Below are 6689 nucleotides of genomic sequence, written 5' to 3' on the forward strand. Positions count from 1 at the left end.
GTACATTTGCTGTTATGTTAAACTTATATTAAAGTTTTTCTTCATTACCCATTCAAGCCGTCTCCAGCCATTAAGAGTATCATGAGCTTCACGTCTACATTCGCCATTGGGGTATTGTTTAGGGTCATGACCTTCACGTCTACGCTCTTCCTTGGGTAACAGTGGATATCTTTAGTGTATTGACCACCACTGGTTTTACCTCCTGTGAGTTTAAGTTCTTATAAAATATAGTTAATACTAGCTATTTAATAGTGTCGTATAAAGTGTGACATTACGTCATAAGTTTAATTAAATTAGTTCTTGATACTTACTTGCTCAGTCTTATTATCGAACTTTCTAGAGGCTTATTGTGTTTCCTTTTCGGTTTTTACAGAAGATTTAATATAGTGAGCTCTATGTGTTTTTTAAAGTGTTAAACATAGCTTATAGAATACTTAGGATTTTGCTTTCTTTAGATTACGTTTAATTGTTATATTTTCATGGACAATTCAGCTATGTGTTCCTTTAATTTTTCATTTGTTATTTGGTATCTTAATAAACACTAGTTTTGTTTGTACCGTAGGTAAATTAATGTTTCTAACTCGATGTAGTTCAAACGTGTGTGTTTGTAAGGTTGTCACTTTCCTCCAACGTTAGACAGTAGGAGTGGCTTAATGAGTTTTCAATAGTCAAAAGATGTGTTAGTGAGGATTGGAGAAAATTCAGGCATGTTATGTTATGTTTTTCAAAAAAATATTAATTCCCTAAGACAGTACTTGAAGTTAACAGATAGTGTTGTGTGTTCCTTAAGTAAATTATACTGTATTATCTATTCGTTGTTACTTTCAGTATTGGTTAGGCTGTTTAATATATCAAACGCTATAACCTTTTTATATATATATTTCGGACTAGCCTAAATCTCCTAAGCTGGCCGAATCCAATGAAATCTTATTGGGACTACGGCCGAAAATATCGATAACAACGATACCCATATTGTGAAACAATGTATTCTAAATAATATTTATAAGTATACACGTAAAAAAAGTATATTTATTAGCTATACTGATGGATAGGTTGATCTTTAGTTTCTATCTAAGTACTTAGCTTACTCTGATTGGAAGCTAATATTAATTAACGGTGTTCCTAGCTTAAGAACTTTGAAACTTTTAACTAGTGTTCCTAACGTGTGAACATTAAAGGAAATACGGGTGACGTATTATGTTATTGTCTTTGATACTTTAATGTGAATCATGCTGTTGTTGTTTTAAGTCTAATGTGAATCATGCTGTTGTTGTTTTAAGTCTAATGTGAATGTCTTTATTGTCGTTTTAAACTTAATGTGAATGTCTTTATTGTTGTTTTAAGTCTAACGTGAATGCCTTTATTGTTGTTTTAAGTCTAATGTGAATGCCTTTATTGTTGTTTTAAACTTAATGTGAATGCCTTTATTGTTGTTTTAAGTCTAATGTGAATGCCTTTATTGTTGTTTTAAGTCTAATGTGAATGTCCTTTATTGTTGTTTTAAGTCCAATGTGAATGCCTTTATTGTTGTTTTAAGTCCAATGTGAATGTCCTTTATTGTTGTTTTAAGTCCAATGTGAATGCCTTTATTGTTGTTTTAAACTTAATGTCAATGTCTTTATTGTCGTTTTTACTCTAATGTGAATCCCTTTATTGTTGTTTTAACGCTAATGTGAATGCCTTTATTGTTGTTTTAAACTTAATGTGAATGCCTTTATTGTTGTTTTAAGTCTAATGTGAATGTCTTTATTGTAGTTTTAGGTCTAATGTGAATGCCTTTATTGTTGTTTTAAGTCTAATATGAACGCCTTTATTGTTGTTTTAAACTTAATGTGAATGTCTTTATTGTTGTTTTAAGTCCAATGTGAATGTATTTATTGTTGTTTTAACTCTAATGTGAATGCCTTTATTGTTGTTTTAAGTCTAATGTGAACGCCTTTGTTGTTGTTTTAAACTTAATGTCAATGTCTTTATTGTCGTTTTAAGTCTAATGTGAATGCCTTTATTGTTGTTTTAACGCTAATGTGAATGCCTTTATTGTTGTTTTTACTCTAATGTAAATGCCTTTATTGTTGTTTTAAACTTAATGTTTAAACAACAATAAAGGCATTCACATTAAACTTAAAACAGCAATAAAGGCGTTCACATTAGACTTAAAACAACAATAAAGGCGCTCATATTAGACTTAAAACAACAATAAAGACATTCCCATTAAGTTTAAAACAACAATAAAGGCGTTCACTTAATGTGAATGTCTTTATTGTTGTTTTAAGTCCAATGTGAATGCCTTTATTATTGTTTAAACTTAATGTGAATGTCTTTATTGTTGTTTTAAGTCCAATGTGAATGACTTTATTGTTGTTTTAAACTTAATGTAAATACCTTTATTGTATGTTTAAGCTTAATGTTAATACCTTTAATGTATGTTTAAGCTTAATGTGGATACTTTTATTATCGTTTTCAGCTTAATGTTAATCAGGCAGGCGGTAGCACTGCCTATGTAGGGATGGCTCGGATTGTTCATCTAAATGGTGTTTTAAATATCTCCTCAATAGGTCATCAGAACTTTACAATACTCTACAGTGTTTCCTTTTATAACAATATCTATGTAATGACTGGATCACAAGTTCGGGGAGTTTCTGTAAATATCATAGCAAAAACTTGAATTTCTTGTTCTTTTTTTCTCAAAAACCAAAACAATGGTGTCAACCAATTTCACTGACGTGACACAGTTTTAAACGGAGTATCCACTTATACAAGTATTATTAATACCGAGTAGTAATTTAAAAAAAAAATTCTAGTATAAACGATGTTATCATTACCCCTTAAAGTTAGGTTTTTTATTAAAAAAAATATTGTTCCTTTAAAAAGCTTAAGTATATAGTGAAACTGGAATTATCAACTAGTAATAGATAAACAATAAATATTACAATTGGAACCTCACTGTATTTAGAAGTTGGTTATAAATACAACCTTCCTATGTCTATTGAAACACTGCATTAAACAAAACAAGCAAATAAGTAAAGAAAAACATTCAAAAAAGGAAGTAAATGTAGAGATGGCTAATATCAGTCCTTCAGAAACAATGTAAACAAGATGGTAGGGATGACATTCGCATCATCCCTACTAACTTACTTGCATTTTTTTACCTTTATTGTTCTATTAAGCTTAATGTGAATATCATACTGTTGTATTAAGATTAACATGAATACTTTTTTTACTGGAAATTGATACGCTGTCGTTTTAAGCTTAATGTGAATAAGATTGTTGTCGTACGTTTAATGTGAATAAGATTGTTGTCGTACGTTTAATGTGAATAAGATTGTTGTCGTAAGTTTAATGTAAATAAGATTGTTGTCGTAAGTTTAATGTGAATAAGATTGTTGTCGTAAGTTTAATGTGAATAAGATTGTTGTCGTAAGTTTAATGTGAATAAGATTGTTGTCGTAAGTTTAATGTGAATAAGATTGTTGTCGTAAGTTTAATGTGAATAAGATTGTTGTCGTACGTTTAATGTGAATAAGATTGTTGTCGTAAGTTTAATGTGAATAAGATTGTTGTCGTAAGTTTAATGTGAATAAGATTGTTGTCGTAAGTTTAATGTGAATAAGATTGTTGTCGTAAGTTTAATGTGAATAAGATTGTTGTCGTAAGTTTAATGTGAATAAGATTGTTGTCGTACGTTTAATGTGAATAAGATTGTTGTCGTAAGTTTAATGTGAATAAGATTGTTGTCGTAAGTTTAATGTGAATAAGATTGTTGTCGTAAGTTTAATGTGAGTTTGAGAAAATTTACGTTTCATTATTTGAATAGTAACCTATTGCTCAATATGGTTTAAAGGAGTAAGCCAATGTAATCAACTGACAGTTAATAGACAAAGTACCGCTTGGATACAACAGCATTATGTTGTTATTAAAGTTATCAAAATGTCTAATTTCGACTGCAATAACCTACCTCTATATTTCGTTATTCCATCTTTCCATACGTGGGTAACGAACTAGTCTGCCGTAGTCAGAGGATGGAACAAATGCGAATGTTCTGACTGATAAGAAATTTTATATTAGAGTCTGGCTTCACTGTAAACAAAGCAACCAGACTTCTTTCCTATCTTTGTGTTGCACAATCTCGTTCTCGATGCGGTTGTGCAGGGGTAACGTTGGCGAACAAAGAGACTCGGCGCGGCTCCAGGCAGGCAAGCACTGGCGGATGACTCATGGTGAAAAACAGAGAGAATGATTGGTTAAAACTGCCGAGGTGAGAGAGAGGGAGTAGGACAAAGTAACGCTCGAACACCGAAGTCAGTTGGTGAACATTATTGTGAAAATATGAACATCTGCTGTATAAGGAATACATATCACTGGCAAATTTGTCAGTATATCAGTCTTTTCGAAATTTTTAGTTGTAGTTAATACGAACAATTACATTAAACATTCTAGGCTACAACTAATAGAAAACATTGACAAACAACTTATGATGAAACTGGATATCTGTAAACAATACTGACAAACAACTTATAATGAAACTGGATATCTGTAAACAACACTGACAAACAACTTATAATGAAACTGGATATCTGTAAACAATACTGACAAACAACTTATAATGAAACTGGACATCTGTAAACAACACTGACAAACAACTTATCATGAAACTGGATATATGTAAACAACACTAACGAACAACTTATAATGAAACTGGACATCTGTAAACAACACTGACAAACAACTTATAATGAAACTAGATATATGTAAACAACACTGACAAACAACTTATAATGAAACTGGATATCAACACTGACAAACAACTTATAATGAAACTGGATATCTGTAAACAACACTGACAAACAACCTATAATGAAACTGGATATCTGTAAACAACACTGACAAACAACTTATAATGAAACTTGATATCTTTAAACAACACTGACAAACAACTTTATAATGAAACTAGATATATGTAAACAACACTGACAAACAACTTTATAATGAAATTAGATATATGTAAACAACACTGACAAAACAGTGGTAATGAAACTCTGGACAGACGAAAACAGTACTGACAAACAACTGAAACATTGTTTAGAAAAGAAGAAAAATTTAAAAATGGATGTGGATTGTATGGAACCGTCGACTTCCAGTTTGCGAAGCGTGTGCTGTGGCAGATGAGACAAAGGCCAAGATTTTGTTTCAGATATGCAGCATTATTAAGTGGAATAACATATATATGTTTAATGCTATTCTTGTATTACGTAGTCGGGCATGAATGAAACTAAACCCTACTAAGCACAATATGGAGCTGTTGTATTTAGGTTTAAGCTAAATAGGAGTTATAAAATAAACGAAATGCGTCCCCGTGCACAACGTTTTTTGTATAAACTTCTCGTCTTTGTAATTATAGTCATCTTTGACTAAGATCTCGAGATTTTTTTTTGACCGAACTCTTGATAAAGCGACGTTATAACACGGTGAATTTGTAAAATTTAGGTATCAGGAAGTGTGAATATCAACTGTCTTATTTGTCGCTATTTCACATATTTTTCTTTTTTTCCTTTCATGATAGTATCAACTCTGTTTTTTTTTTTTCTTAAGCTATTAACAAAGTGTTGGGCTTACTGTCACCAATAACTGAAATGGCGTAATATCTGTTCCCCTAGCGGGTAAACTCGTTGACACTATCGTCACGTTTTTTTTTGTTTTTTTTTGTTGTTGTTGTTTTGTTTGCTTTTTCTGTAAGTTTCTTGTGTGTATATGTGTCTAAATCGAACTTGTATATCACCTGAAACATGTAATTCCTTTCTTTTTCTCAGTACGTAAGCTGTAGAGCATCGAAAATGTATGAAGTTGTGGCAGCGACTATTAAGGCTAATCGCCGTAAATTATATAGCGGGAAGACTCGTGCTATGGATACGAAGCATATTTAAAATTTAGGCCTATTACTCGGTTTTAGGCGACTATTGGAACTTGTATTGAGATGTAATGGTATTGCGATATTTATAAGCCACGAAAAAGTAAACACTTAACTTGAGTTAATGTGTTTGTTTATGTTACCGAAGTAACTGTGTTTAGATTTGGTATTACATGCATCGTAGGTTTGCCCTCGTATAGAACAATGCAGGTCGTTCACTTTTACATTCCTATAAATTTAAAAGTACCACTGTACAATTAACCAATAGAAATACTAGGTTTCCATGTGAGTTAGCATGCATACATGCACGGACTGACTGACACACGTTGTTCTTTACATTTCACGGATTAGCCCTTTGGAAGCCACCCCTTTTATCAGTACTGGAGTATATTATAGTCTTTACTGTTAACATAACAATGACAATAAAGATGTCACAGAAGTAACTTCAGTTGGACTTGTTGTCTTTCCAAGAACGTTCTAACATACAGTCAGCTACTGATAAGAGCTTATACACTGAGCTACTCTGTGTCGAATCCAATTTAGTAAGGTCAAGACTCCACATCACGGAATGTTTGTCCAAAGAGGATGTCGAATTGTATTTAGAGATCATGTGATACCTAAGGAAGTTCAATCCAGAAAACTTGATTACTCAAGTCCTCAATCTGTTGTAGAGCCTACTTGTATCACTGGTGGCATAGAGAACTGATAAAGAAGAAGGAGATCTGTTTCATATTGTTACGTCTCCGTTTGTTAATTGATTTCCCGTAACTTCGTTCCGACGAAA

General features: G+C 31.9%; 1 protein-coding gene across 1 annotated transcript in view; it reads right to left on the bottom strand.

Moving 5' to 3' along the window:
• Nucleotides 1-4115, bottom strand: part of LOC106474385 (B-box type zinc finger protein ncl-1-like) — a gene marked incomplete at its 3' end in the record, with an annotated part of 23350 nt that extends 19235 nt beyond the window's left edge. The window contains exon 1 of the mRNA XM_013935075.2: nucleotides 3956-4115. The remainder of the gene's footprint in view (nucleotides 1-3955) is intronic.
• Nucleotides 4116-6689: the final 2574 nt, after the last annotated feature.

This window comes from Limulus polyphemus, unplaced genomic scaffold (genome assembly GCF_000517525.1).
Source record: "Limulus polyphemus unplaced genomic scaffold, Limulus_polyphemus-2.1.2 Scaffold7147, whole genome shotgun sequence".
Taxonomy (NCBI): Eukaryota; Metazoa; Arthropoda; class Merostomata; order Xiphosura; family Limulidae; genus Limulus; species Limulus polyphemus.